Source organism: Sabethes cyaneus, chromosome 2 (assembly GCF_943734655.1).
Source record: "Sabethes cyaneus chromosome 2, idSabCyanKW18_F2, whole genome shotgun sequence".
NCBI lineage: Eukaryota > Metazoa > Arthropoda > Insecta > Diptera > Culicidae > Sabethes > Sabethes cyaneus.
Genome location: NC_071354.1, coordinates 72,516,575 through 72,531,042, shown reverse-complemented (window position 1 = coordinate 72,531,042; position 14,468 = coordinate 72,516,575). Strand labels below are relative to the sequence as shown.

The following is a 14,468-nucleotide window of genomic DNA, read 5'->3' as shown; positions in this document are numbered from 1 at the left end:
CGACGACGACGACCGACGGAAGCGGGTGCGGCGTCCTACGCTCCAACCCCAAACCGAAGTGAGGAGGTTCGCGGGTGGGCGCGATAGGGAAAAAACAAAAAAGTTCGCAGCTGCAAGAAACAGCAGAGCAAAACGAAAAACCGTCAAAATCAAATCAAACCAGAATGTTTCCACTTGTGCCAGTGCCAGCCCAGCCGAACGGGTGTGGTGGGCCGGCGACGTGGCGAGTGGCGGTAACGACGATAGCAGCAGCAGCGGCAGCAGCAAAACATCAACAACAAGCACGGCCAACAGCCAAACACCGGCTGTCGGTGTTCCCTAAACACTTGCGCGCCGCTGCCGCTGCCACCGAGCCTTACCGATGCCACCCACCGCCCGCCCTGGCACGATGAATGCCTCAGGCTGTGCTGTGGTCTATACCGCTGTTTCTGCCACTTGCTTCGATGTATGCCACTCACAGGCGCGTCCTGCAGATCCGGCGGATTCGAAGTTGAATTGGTCATGGTGCACGGCCAAGACAGAAGAGAATGGTTTGATTTTTATATCTTATAAATAATGAAATTTGAAATGATTTAGTTAAAAATTCAAATAGATGAGAATTCCTTAGATTAATAATCGATCCTGCTTTTCCTTTAAATTTTTCCTCGCACTGTAAAATTAAAACTGAAATGAATCAGCAATTCATTCCGTCTTGACCCGATCACAAATGTTTCCTTTTGTATCCATTTATGCCATATAAAAAATATTAAATGCTTTCAACCCGATGAGCGACAGCAGCAGGCGCTCTTTCTCACGTGCAACATTTATTCCATTCACCGCCTTGCTCTGTGTGTTTATTCGGAAAATTTTAAATTGCAACATGTGTTGCTTCTCAACAAATACACCCATACCAACTACCTACAGTACGGTGGGGACTGATTTGCAACGGCAATGCCGGTACGGATTTCCAGACACTCTTCCTCCCACAGTCCGGATGTATTTTTCTCTCTCTCTCTTATTCTGTCTTTCTCTCTTGTTGTAACTCACGCTCACTCTCGTGTTTTTCTGCTGCGGACCACTCAACCCCCCATAACGGACGTAAAACCCTTTTCTCTTTTTATGTTTCTTCCTCTATCAAAGCATGTTTCGATTCGCTAACAAAACAACGACAGTCTGGCGAAGTACAGAGCCTCTTCGCCTCTAGCAGGTGAAACATTTTCCCGCGCTGCCGGCTGGTTGAAGGGATCATTTCTACGCGCGAGAGAACAACCTTCGCGCGAGCAGTAGACGTGAAACGCGCTTTACTGCATGAGTGGAAAATTTCAACAGTTTTCCTTCCGCCTGCTGGCTGGCTGGTGGGCGCACGTAAATATCAATAATGGTGTTATTTATCTGGGAAGAAAGGTATAAGCAGCTATCGAATGGGCGTGTAGTTAACTTGTTGCATGTAGCTGGATATCCACCGCAACTGGAAGTGAATTCAGAAGTGGTTTGATCTGTATTAGTAAAGTATATGAAGGATTCCTAGCAGTTCGGTGGTCATGTCCTTGGGTTGACAGATAAAAGAATACTACCAGGGGTAAAGCTGTATTCGCTGAATGCGTTTTATATTCGTCTTTATGCACTCTGACAGTGGCCCGACTCTAACGACATTACCCTAACCTGAAACTTTTCTTTTCCCGATTATATTATGTGAGCTAATTTCACTAAGTTGATTAATTAGTGCTCACATTATTTTTGAGGTTGTATATAGAACAATAATAAAGTTTTACTTGGCATTGCTGTGACTGTGTTTTGGTCGTGATTTTACCTTTGAGTAATTCTCGTTGTAAAGGGACCACTACTGATACGAATTCTTCAAATATTGGAACTTTTGCACTTGATTAGTAGTTAATGGTTAAAAAAATGAAAATAAAACGTTTAATACCTGAAAAGAGAGAACCCTTGTTTCGCCGAGGGGTCGGACAGTTTCACAAAAGGTTGAATTTTTAGTAATCCTTGAGATCTATAATAAGTGGTATTTCCTGAATTTGCAATGAACCATCTAACAAATGGCGTGGTTCTAAAAAGAATTATAACAGGGCTTTTGAATAGAGTAAAAAATTTTTTGGCTGTCTACTAGAATTTGGTCACCATGTTGGCTCTATATTGGTCGCCATATAAGCTCCACTCGATAAACCACTATATCATCACAGCAAACATTTCAAAGCACTCACAGCCACCATTAGGCATTGTCAAAAATCGCATCAAAATGTTGTCATCGATACTCAATCACCGATTCAACTCACATAACCATCACCTTTTATATGCTCACTCAGAGAGACCAAGCACAGTTTGAATCATTTGTTGCAAACGAACCAAATTGAATATGAGCTGAAATGATTGCGATCATGCCTACTCTGTTTTTTCACTCTCTGACCCTAATGAAGCGAACCAAACGTTTGCCACTGAGCGAATCTGATCCGATTTTATTTTGCTTTTCATCTTCTGAATCGTTCATGAAACGAAAATGGTTGCAACCATCATTTGAATCAGCTTCAATTTTGCTCCAATAACTTATGTAACTTCTGAATAAGTTACAAAGTGTTTGAATATTTGAAACATATGGAGAATAATTACAATATATTTTAACAGCAGAAGTGGGAATACCATTGAGTTAAAACTGAACGATCAGTGAGCGTAAGTGAACCAAGTTCAAACCGATTCCCATCGCTTACGTTCGTCTTGCTATTGTGCCGGTTCTGATCCAATCAAAATTTTTTCATATCCCTTTTGAATCATTTCTCTTTCCAGACTGGTTGTGCACAGCAAACAGCGAAAGCGAATCAGTACAGTTCTGGATCACTGCTGAGCGTTAGCGGTAGTAATCTTTTTATCTTCGACAACTTATGATCGTAAATCAGCGATGCTCACTTGAGTGAATGACTTTTTCCATCCTTGTCCACCATTACAAATCACGCAGTCTCGATAACACCAAAGCTCTATAATTCCAAGCTCAAATAAGCCAGATTGTACAGTGTGAAAAATGGGGCAAAATGGCACTTTTTTTGTGTGAGTGGCTTTGAACCGCCCATTTTCTGCCGATGCGAACCGATTCATATGGTCGGTGTTAAGTCAGGCAAAACCAAGTGAGAATATTCTTACTTCGAGAAAAACGCATTCAAAGTTTGCTGCTCTGTATGGTTTATAACTATCAATCGTTCAAAATCATTTTCTAACTCTGGCTGTTTGCAACATTTATGTAGTCTGATTAGAGTCAAATGTTGCTTAAAAAATTTTGATAGTTGGCTGTCATTGGCTCATTTTTTAAAATTTTCGAGCAATCGAATCGAGTAGCTGAGTCGAACATTTGAATCGAGCAATTTAATCCAGCAGTCCAATCGAACTGTTCAATCGAGCAGTTAAGCCGAGTAGTCCAGTCGGGCAGCCGAATCGAGTAGTCTAGTCGACCAGTTGAGTCAAGCAATCGAATCAGACAGTTTAGTCAAGCAGTCTAGTCGAGCAGTCGGGTCAAATGGTTCAGTCGAACAGTTAAGTTTCGCAGTTAAATCGAGCAGTTGAGTCGAGCAGTCAAATCATGTCGTGCAGTAGAATCGTGCAGTTTAGTCGAGTAGTCCAATCGTGCATCAAGCAATCGAGTGAGTCGAGCAGCCGATTCGAATAGTCCAATCGAGTAGTTGTGCCAAGCAGTTGAGTCGAGTAGTTTGTCCGAGCTGTTAAGTCGAGTCGAGCAGTTAAGTCGAGTAGTCCAGTCTAACAGTTGAATCGAGCAGTTGGGCCGAGCAGTCGAATCGAACAGTTAAGTCAAGCAGTTGAGTCGACCAGTCAGGTCGAGTGTTCAAGTCAAACAGTTCAATCGAGAAGTGAAACCGAGCAGCTCAGTCGAGCAGTTGAAACGAGTAGTCAAGTCGACCAGTTTAATCCAGCAATCCAAACGAACAGTTTAATCGAGCAGTTGAGTCGAGTAGTCCAGCCGAGCAGTTGAGTCGAGCAGTTCAGTCGAGTATTCCAGTCGGGTGGTTGAATCGAGCAGTTGAGTCGAGCAGTCGAATCGAACAGTTAAGTCAAGCAGTTGAGGTCGAGTGGCTAAGTCGAGCAGTTCAGTCGAGAAGATTAATCAAGCTGTCCAGTCGCCAGTTGAATCGAGCTGTCAGGTCGAGTAATTAAATCGAGTAGTCTAGCCCAGCAGTTGAATCGAGCAATCGAGTTGAGTACAGGGATTGCACGATCACTTTGACTCAATTCACATTCATTTGACAGTACCGTCTCAGCCAAGCAAAATTTGACACAGCTTTATATGGGACGTTTGTAGAATTAGGTATTATCTATAATTTTTCTGAATGAAGTTTTGCTGTATCTTTTCTAGTTACGGCGCTACAATGCTAGTAACTCATTAGTGACTAAATGAACGTTCATTTAGTCACTAAGGAGGTACTAGCATTGTAGCACCGTAAATACAAAAGATACAGTAATACTTTATTCAGAAAAGTTTTAGATAATGGCTAGTTCTTCCATCGTCCCATATATAACTTTTTGAAATTCTGCATGGCTGAGACGGTACTGTCAAATGAATGTGAATTAAGTCAAAATGATTGTGCCATCGCTGGTTGAGTAGTTGAGAGAAGCAGCCGATTCGAATAGTCCAACCGAGTAGTTGAGGCAAGAAGTTGAGTCGAGTAGTTTAGTCGAGCGGTTAAGTCGAGTATTCCAGTCTAGCAGTTGAATCGAGCAGCTGAGTCGAGCAGTCGAACCGAACAATTAAGTCAAGCAGTTGAGTCGAGCAGTCAGGTCGAGCGTTTAAGTCGAACAGTTGAGCAGTGAAATCAAGCTGTTCAGTCAAGCAGTCCAGTCTAGCAGTTGAGTCGAGCAGTTGAGTCGAGCTGTTAAATCGAGTAGTCGAATCCAGTCAAGCAGTACAATCGTGCAGTTGGTTCGCGTAGTAAGTCGAACAAATGTGTCAAGCAGTCGAATCGAGCAGTTAAGTCGAGTAGTCCACTCAAGCAGTTAAATCGAGCTGTTCATTCAAGTCGATTGAATAGTCAACTGCTTGATTGGACAAGCAGTTGAGTCGGGCAGTCGATTCAAGCAGTTCAGTAGAGCAGTTCAGTTGAACACACCAGTCGAGCAATCAAATCGAGCAACCTAATCCACCAGTCCAGTCGAGCAGTCTAGTCAACCAGTTGAGCAATCGAGCAGTCCAGCAGTCGACCAGTGACGTGCGTGACTGAGAATAGAACTCATTGCTACTAAAAAACACGACGTCCTATCAGGGGCCTGTTTTTAATTACCGATAAGCCTCTTAAGACGTCCTGTCAGAGACTTGGTTTTGGCTACAGACAAGCCTCTTATATGAATAGATAGATAATCTGCCATCTTTTATCTCATAAAAATTGGTAAACACATACTGGTTATGGATTATATTCTTCTTCGTTCCCCTAAGCATATGATTTTGATTAACCAGAGTTATGCGTGTGAAAAAGATGGGGGGCCTGAGTGCTACTTTTTTTTCCATGTGTGGACTCATTACAGGGATACTTCGATATAAGACAGCCTCGTTATAAAACAACCTCGATATAAGACAATTCGATATAAGAATAACTGTCCAGGCATTTCGGAGTTATTGCCTTCCCCTTCCCCGGTTACGAACCCCCCCCCCCTTTGTCAACTGCCCAGTGCTGATTCTCTTATATCAAGGAACATATGTGCCAAGTTTGGTGGAGATCGGCCAAGGCGTTCTGGAGTTATGGTGGAACATACAAACAAACAAACATACTCACGCTCACTTTTATATATAGATTGTTCTCACTCTCCTAAGTTCCACCCTCCCCCCACGTTAAAAAAACTGTCTATTACAATCTGTTGATTTATTAAAATGGAAGTGGATTGAGGAATATTCTTGTAAAAATAGTTCGGAGTAATCCCAACTATTTAACCAAACATGAGACGTTGAAGCCACCATCCCATTTCTTTAGGCTGGTTTCCCTATTTAATTCATCAATTCTTTTAACCAAAACCGCGCAAAATTGAATTAAACCAAAACTCCGCTCCGTACCCATCTGGTTGCCGAACCCGGAAACTTGCAAACCAAGATTTACGACATGTTTTTCTTGCTAGAGTACAAGTTTTTTTTCCTTTGCTCCTGCTCCTGTTCGCCAGCTCAATTCTGTCGCCTGTCGGTTACAGGTTCTCTTTAAACAAGCACAAACTTTGAGTGTGCCACATACACTTTGGTCGGTTTCGGATTTTTTCGGTAATCCAAATTGCCACGTGTCACCTGCTACCTTTATTCGATCTGCTCCGGCAGTGTGTACTTACCTGCGACTGTCGGGGTGACAGACGACGAAGATGGTTGTCTGCGGTAAGGTATGCATAGTGCTGCTGGAGAAACGGGGGACGGAAAACTGCGCTAACCTTAAAACAGCCAGCCAGCGTTGTCGTCGTCGTCGTCGTCGCCGGTTCTGAAGAACTGCTTACTCAAAAGGATGCGGTACAGGAGCAGTTGCGAAAATCTCCCCCGCGTTCGCTGGGCCAGCGATATCAGCCAATGCTGCTGAAGCAGCAGCCGGAGCTTGAACATAACCTATATTAAAATATCGTTCTTCATAAGTTTTTGACAGATAGAACATATGCGCCCGCACTCAGAAGCTCGGAACTCGGTTTGCGCTGACTGGTGGAAGATATGCGCTACGTCTGCGTCCCACTACAGGCCTGGTCCAGCCAGTCTTCCGGAGGTGGCGTCGTAATATTAATGGATCGAAATGGATGTAGAAGTTTTTCCGTACTCTCTGTGCGCTTGAATCTAAGCTTCCAGCACCACCCCACGGTCAGGGCGATTGCTTCGTACCGCTACGTTCGTTCGTTCGTTCGTTCGTCCAGCAAGGGCATAACTGAAAGCGAAACGGGAGGATGATTGCCGCAGAAAACTCCTTCATTTCAATCCATTTGCCACCTGTTCAGTTCCAGAAGGGTTGTGGCAGCAGCTGAGTCTGAAGTAGTTCAGTTATGCTTTTATCGTCGGAAGTGTTAATTGTAAGGAATATTACACTTTGTGTGAGTTGTGTTCGATAGCTTGAAACTATTAAAAGTTCTGCTATTTTAAAAACAACAATCAGCTATTCATAATCACATTGACCAGGAGTTTAAATTTTAAGACTGTACAAAAATCCATCTTAAAGACATTTTTCAGAAAACTGAGTATGAGAAAAGGGAGAAGGCTATTCCATCAAATAAACAAGCAATTTCGTGATTTGTTAAATAATTCTAGCTGAAAAGAAGGACGAGCATATACAGTGTCCCCACTAACTACAAAAAAACTACTATATCTTGATTATTTATCGCAATAATCGCATAGAATAAGTGCTTTTCAATTAAACACTCTAAAGGATGGTTCAAAGCTTAAAACAGCTCACCTCAAGTATCTGCGCTTTACATAACCGGACGGATTTGTGGACAAATAATCCCGGCTGGCTGAGGCTGTCGGTGTCCTCCTGCCTGTTTTCAACTTGAATAGATCACTCATGTGAAACCAAATGACAAGCTCGTTTCGGGCCGCTCTGCCGCTACTATTTGGCCAATTGCTAACGAAGCACAAGTATTTGATCCCATGGTGGTGGTCGTCCGTGTAATGTTCTCACACCGGGTCTGAAACGATCGGTTCCCGGCAACCAATCCGGCAACAGACGAACAACAGCTCTCTAGCTGGATGCCATTACAACATCAGCATCATCCTTGCGGGCGGAATGTGTACGAAATTGGCATTCGACAAAATACGGTAGAAACATGTGGTGGTGGGATGTACAACCAGTGAGAAATGGAACGTATATCCACCACAGGATGACACCATCCAACAGCGGCAGCGGCAGCGGCGTTGAATCCATTTCGTGCACCCGTAAAGCAAACAGGAGAAAGAAATTGAAAGTCGTTGTTCGAGACCACATTAACCGCAAATGTTGGAAACATTCAAAGAGGTAGCTGCTGTTGCTCTGAGCTTAGTCCTGATATCGCATCCGAACAGATTCGAAAGTTAGAACTATCCAGCATACGCTGGCTGGGACATAAAAATTTCGGGTGAAGCCCAATGCTGCGCTGCCTGGCTGGGAAGTAAAATTGTTTCCTATGCCGAGATTTCGAGCATTTCGAGGTTGTAGGAGCTTAGCACGTGTTATGTTTCTGGCAGGCAACAATCGGGTGCACAATTACCGTAACAATTTATTGTGGGTTATGTTTTTGTAAAATTGGATCCGCCTAACTTCCGAGCTGGATGGCTGTATTTATTTGTTTGAAAATTAAATTCACACGACAATAAGGGTTGTTGTTCATTTAGCAAAGCATTTGAAACGAATAGTCGAAACTATGCCATGGTCAGTTCATTTTGCCTTAAAGACAATGTTTACTGACAAGTAATTGAAGAAATATTTTTTTCAAAATACAACCAATTTTCTGGAATGGAAATGGTTGATCGAATTAAAACTTATATTACAAAATAACATAGCATGTTGACTTATATTAAAGTTTTCAGCTCCTCAGCTGGAAAGTGTGAGAAATGGTGAAATAAATATTCATTTCAATTCGTCGTTTAGTATTATAACAGGAAAACTGTTAGGGGGAAGTCATCTATGGCCGGACAGTCTCTATGGCCGGACACTAAGATTTCTCAAAAACAAAGATTGATAAAAATGTTCGGAAAGCATTGAATAATAGTAAATTGCAAGATTTTATGGTGTCCCAATTATGACGTCTTTGTTCGAAAGGTAAACAAATGAGGTAATGAGGTAATCAAATTTTGTTGCTTTGTATTTTGTTGCTTATAATATTGTTTCTCTTTACATTAAAGTGTAAATAAAGGTAATAAGGCCGGTATTTTTTGTGTTTTATATTAAAAACCTAAAGTGTCCGAGCAGAGACGACTTCCCCCTATACGCTCGACCATTGTAAGGTGCTAGCAGAACGTCAGCTGTCTCTGTCAGAAGAACACAGCTGTCAGCTGGTATTGATGTAGAACGGTGTGTGTTGGTGGAGCTTAAGTATTGTTTACTAAGAGAATTTTTATTTATAACTAATACATGTAACCTTTATATATGACCTAACTCCAATCACCAATCACTAATCACAATAAAGTTAATTCACTGACGAACTGACACGACACATAGAGGAAAATTCTTTAAAAACCATCGTCCCACACATTTTGCTTGCACACTAGCACCCTCTATTATGAATGTTGCGGAGTAGTTTGCATTTGCAGGGTTTTATGCTGTAGGATTTTTACATTTGTATGGTTTTATACTGAAAACTCGAAGCAACACTCGCGCGCTGCTGTGTGTCCATGTTGCGAAACATGCTTTTTTGAAAAATGAGTGGTTTTTGATTGGACGATGGAATTAACGCGAGTGTCTCGTCTGTTTGTCTGTGGTTAATCCTTACTCAGGTGAATACTTTACCCACTCATTTCTCACTGCCAATCTACCCATATTAAAGCCGTCCCTGGAGAGGACTCATTGCGTTCTTCTGACCAGTACACTGAACTATAAGAGGGACTTTTATACTGTCAAACTGCTTCATAGAGTAATATAGACTTCAGCATGAATGTAGGATAAATGAGGGATCTGAGAACACTGCGTCATGCTAAAGTCACTTGACAACGAATGGCCTGATTCTACTAAGATTCGAGCCCACGGCCACTAGCTTGTCAAAGGAGACTCGGTAACCTTACGGTTACGGAGCGCTTTAAATTCACGATTGGAATAGACCTATCGGAAGGACCATACGTCTGTAATATTTGACGCGCCGTATCAACCAGGTCTGAGAATAGATCTCACTATTAGTGCATTTCTAGCAATACTTCCGAATATTGATGCAAAGTTCATTAACCTCCGGTCTTTGTCATTTGTACCCCAGTTACGCAAATTTATTAACTAAAAGTTTCGTCAATGTGCCACTTGGGTGGTAGAGGAGAGGATTTCCCTACAAGTATCTAGCTATCAGGCGGAAACAATCAAAAAACTATGCTCGATGTTTTGTTCGTACTGCCACCTTCACTCCGGAGAGTAGAAGCCGGACATCGTTAGGTACTTTGTGTCCACTGTCCACTGGATATAGCTTTCCCGGCATTTACAACATCCTCTCCCTTCTGGAGAAAGTCGAGTGCGTCGAATTGACGCCTAACTTCGACCGGCAGACAGTGCTGCGTGACCTTAAAAAGCATCCAAAGCTGAGAGAGGAACATTGAGAGCAAGGTGGTCTCATCGTTCCGCGCCGTGGGACGGAAAGTCGGAGCAACCGGCCAAACGGTGAGAAAGTAACTGTCCAAAATGCACATTTTTATGCGGCAGCGTCAGTGGAGACCGACCAACCCAGAAGGAGCAGTTGAAGATGCTGATAAAAAATATCTTTCCGGTGAAGCACTTTACCGTGGACCAAACCTCGTGTTTTTTAGTCTTGACCTTGAAATGCGATCAAGCATATGGGTCATTCCATGCCAAGTGACCGAGAAAAAGTTCAAACGTGTAATCGACCTTCACTGATTTGAACCAAGTTTTGCCAGATTGTTCGTTTTCGATCAGAAAGTAAAAACCCAAAATTTGGTACGGATCGGACATTCCCTCGATGCTCCCACTCCTTTTTAGGGAAAATACCCGATTTTGTCAAAACCTCTTTTTTTCTTTTGCTTATATCTCCAGAAATATTAATTTTAGAAAGACACTACTTTTACATTTTCAAAGGAAATCATCCAAGGAATTCGAAAAAGATATTATTTTTGAGCACCAGTGCTGCCAAACATTTTTAAATTTAATTTGAAAACTAAATTTACATTTTTCTCTCAATGAAGACAATTTTATCTCAAAAATTTCAAGTTCATCGTGTTCCGCAGATTTTTTTTACATAAGAATCATTCATCACTCCGAGGTATTCGTTGCCAATCCCGAGATACAGCATTTTAAAGCAAGCAATTCCCCATTTTTTAAGTAAAACTATAAGCAAAATAACTTTTTTTTGAAGCAGTGATTATCTACGCAATGTAAAACTACTTTGTCATATCGGGAAAGCATTTATATAATATATAATATTAATATTGCCCATGCCCATATTGTGAAAATAGTGTCTTTCCAAACTTAATATTTCCGGAGATATAAGCAAAAGAAAATAAGAGATTTTGACAAAAAAGGGTATTTTCCTTAAAAATGGAGGTGCTTCCATTAATCGATGGAATGTCAGATCGGCACCAAATTTTCGATTTTTGCTTTTTGGCCGAAAACGTACAATCTGGCGAAATTTGGTTCAAATTCGTGAAGGTCGATTACACGGGGCTCGGACACTTGGCGTGGAATGACTCATATATGAATATTTTTTGAAACGGTGGTTCTACAGTTGATGAAGGGACGGTAGGGGAAAGTAATAAATAAATTTTTTTAATGGAATGGAGTTATAATCTCAAATTATAGCTTGGTTCGACCCATACACTTCAAATGGCTGGGCTTCAAATGGTGAGTTGACAACATGGAAGGAGCGTCAAACACAGCTCTGGTCCTCACAAGCTCCCGCCTCACGCCTCCACGAGTCATATGATACCAAATGCGGCGTAGCCTGGGCAATGTTGTCAATCTGACAATAGCGAAGTGAGGAGGTGCGACGCGAATACTGGCGCGGTAACCATAGCATGGCGGTAGAGGAAATGCTTCGTCAAACACGAGCGTCTGTCCACCAAGGAGGTGCGGCTCAAACAGCGTCTGTTCTCCATGTTAGGGGCGGCTGATTATTATACTCGTCCTTATGCCAGCAGGGACTCTAAACAGTGCTGTGCACGATGGTCCTCCGGCGAGACAGGGGGTTAGGGGCAGGCCCAACAAGCCGCCCTGGAAAACTAAAAGTTACCAACAACGAAGAAGAAAATAGGGATCGGAACAATCGGCGTCGACCCATGCGACGAAATAAGGACTACGATTGGAAACTCGGGACATGGAATTGCAAATCGCTCGGCTTCCCGAGTTGCGATAGGATAATATATGATGAATTACATCCCCGAAACTTCGAAGTCGTAGCACTGCAGGAACTTTGCTGGACAGGACAGAAGGTATGGAAAAGCGGGCATCGAGCGGCTACTTTCTACCAGAGCTGTGGCACCACCAACGAGCTGGGAACCGGCTTTATAGTACTGGGAAAGATGCGCCAGCGTGTGATCGGTTGGCAACCGATCAACGCAAGGATGTGCAAGTTGAGGATTAAGGGCCGTTTCTTCAATTACAGTATCATCAATGTGCATTGCCCACACGAAGGGAGACCCGATGATGAGAAGGAGGCGTTCTATGCGCAGCTGGAGCAGGTGTATGATGGCTGTCCGCGACGGGACGTGAAAATCGTCATCGGTGACATGAACGCGCAGGTAGGACGGGAAGCTATATATAGACCGGTAATCGGGCCAAACAGCCTGCATGCCGCAACGAACGACAACGGCCAACGATGCGTAAATTTTGCAGCCTCCCGCGGAATGGTAGTCCGAAGTACCTTCTTCCCCCGCAAAGATATCCACAAGGCCACCTGGAGATCACCAGACCAACGAATAGAAAACCAAATTGACCATATTCTAATCGACAGTAAATTCTTCTCTGATGTTATAAACGTTCGCACCTACCGCAGTGCGAATATAGATTCGGATCATTTCCTAGTTGCAGTTTGCATGCGCTCAAAACTCTCGACGGTGCATAACACGCGTCGAAGTCGTACGCCGCGACCCAACATCGAGCAGCTACGAGTCACCGGAGTTGCCCAGGAATACGCGCGGCAGCTGGAAGCAGCGCTACCAACGGAAGAGCAACTTGGCGCAGCAACTCTTGAAGATGGTTGGAAAGGCATTAAGACCGCCATCGGTAGCACTGCACTAGCCGCACTAGGTACAATGAATCCGAACCGAAGAAACGATTGGTTCGACGGCGAATGCGAGCAATTAGTGCAGGAGAAGAATGCAGCACGTGCGAGGATGCTGCAACACCTTACGAGGGCGAATGTGGATCGATATAAACAAGCACGGAACAAGCAAAACTCGGTCTTCCGGAGGAAAAAGCGCCAACAGGAAGATCGGGATCGCGAGGCGATGGAAGAACTGTACCGTGCTAACGATAAACGGAGGTTCTACGAGAAGTTAAACCGCTCGCGCAAAGACCATGTGCCGCAGGCCGATATGTGTCGAGACTCAGACGGTAATCTTCTCACGAACGAACGTGAGGTGATCGAGAGGTGGAAGCAGTATTATGACGAGCACCTTAACAGCGATGTAGCTGAACATGGAGGTGACGATATGGCAATAGATCTTGGAGCACGTGCAGAAGACGACAGAATACCAGCCCCTGACCTCCAGCAGAAGAGTAGCAGAAGAGATCGGTCGGCTGAAGAACAATAAAGCGGCTGGGGCTGATCAGCTACCCGGCGAGCTGCTGAAATACGGTGGTGACGCACTGGCTAGAGCGCTGCACTGGGTCATTGTCAAGATTTGGGAGGATGAGCTACTACCGGAGGAGTGGACGGAAGGCATCGTGTGTCCGATCTACAAAAAGGGCGACAAGTTGGTTTGTTGCAATTACCGCGCAATCACACTGTTGAACGCCGCCTACAAGGTACTCTCCCAACTTTTATGTCGTCGACTATCACCATTTGCAAAGGAGTTCGTGGGGCAATATCAAGCGGGATTCATGGGTGCCCGTGCCACAACGGACCAGATTTTCGCGCTTCGGCAAGTGTTGCAGAAATGTCGCGAATACAACGTGCCCACGCATCATTTATTCATCGACTTCAAATCGGCGTACGACACGATCGATCGAGATCAGCTATGGCAGATTATGCACTACTACGGATTTTCGGATAAACTAACGCGATTGGTCAAGGCGACGATGGATCGAGTAATGTGTGTTGTTCGAGTATCAGGGGCAGTCTCGAGTCCCTTTGGATCTCGAAGAGGGTTACGGCAAGGTGATGGGCTTTCATGTTTGCTGTTTAACATCGCTTTGAAGGGTGTGATAAGAAGAGCGGGTATAGACACGAGTGGCACGATATTCACGAAGTCCGTCCAGCTTCTTGGTTTCGCTGACGACGTTGACATCATTACACGTACCCTTGAGAGCAGAGGTGGCATAAACCGCAGCGCAAACCAAAAAACACACATTCTTAAATAACACAACACTCGCCATGCGGTGTGTGTTCGCCCACAAATTCCCTTCAGTGTCTCTTTTGCTAAACACGCTCTTTCGTGTTTTACGCGCACCAGGAAAAGGCAGTCGCAAACGCAGAGTGATAAATTTGCTGCGTGCTTTACCACGCCAAGAGCCGCACTCTGCGCGGCTGGATTGTACACCCTGCGCAGGGTCAGTTGAAGTGGTGTGATTGAAAAAAACATTTTTTCTGTTGCGTCGCCTGATCCGTACTAACTTAGCATAGACCATATTAGTTGTTCAGTGCAGCGTGTATTTTCACTTTTAAAAGGGCAGAAAATTTGTAAATACAAA

General features: G+C 43.8%; 1 protein-coding gene across 3 annotated transcripts in view; it reads right to left on the bottom strand.

Annotated features, from left to right (window-relative positions):
- Positions 1-14,468, bottom strand: part of LOC128735104 (protein CBFA2T2) — a 179,707-nt gene that overhangs the window by 91,514 nt on the left and 73,725 nt on the right. The gene's annotated exons all lie outside the window — the stretch shown is intronic.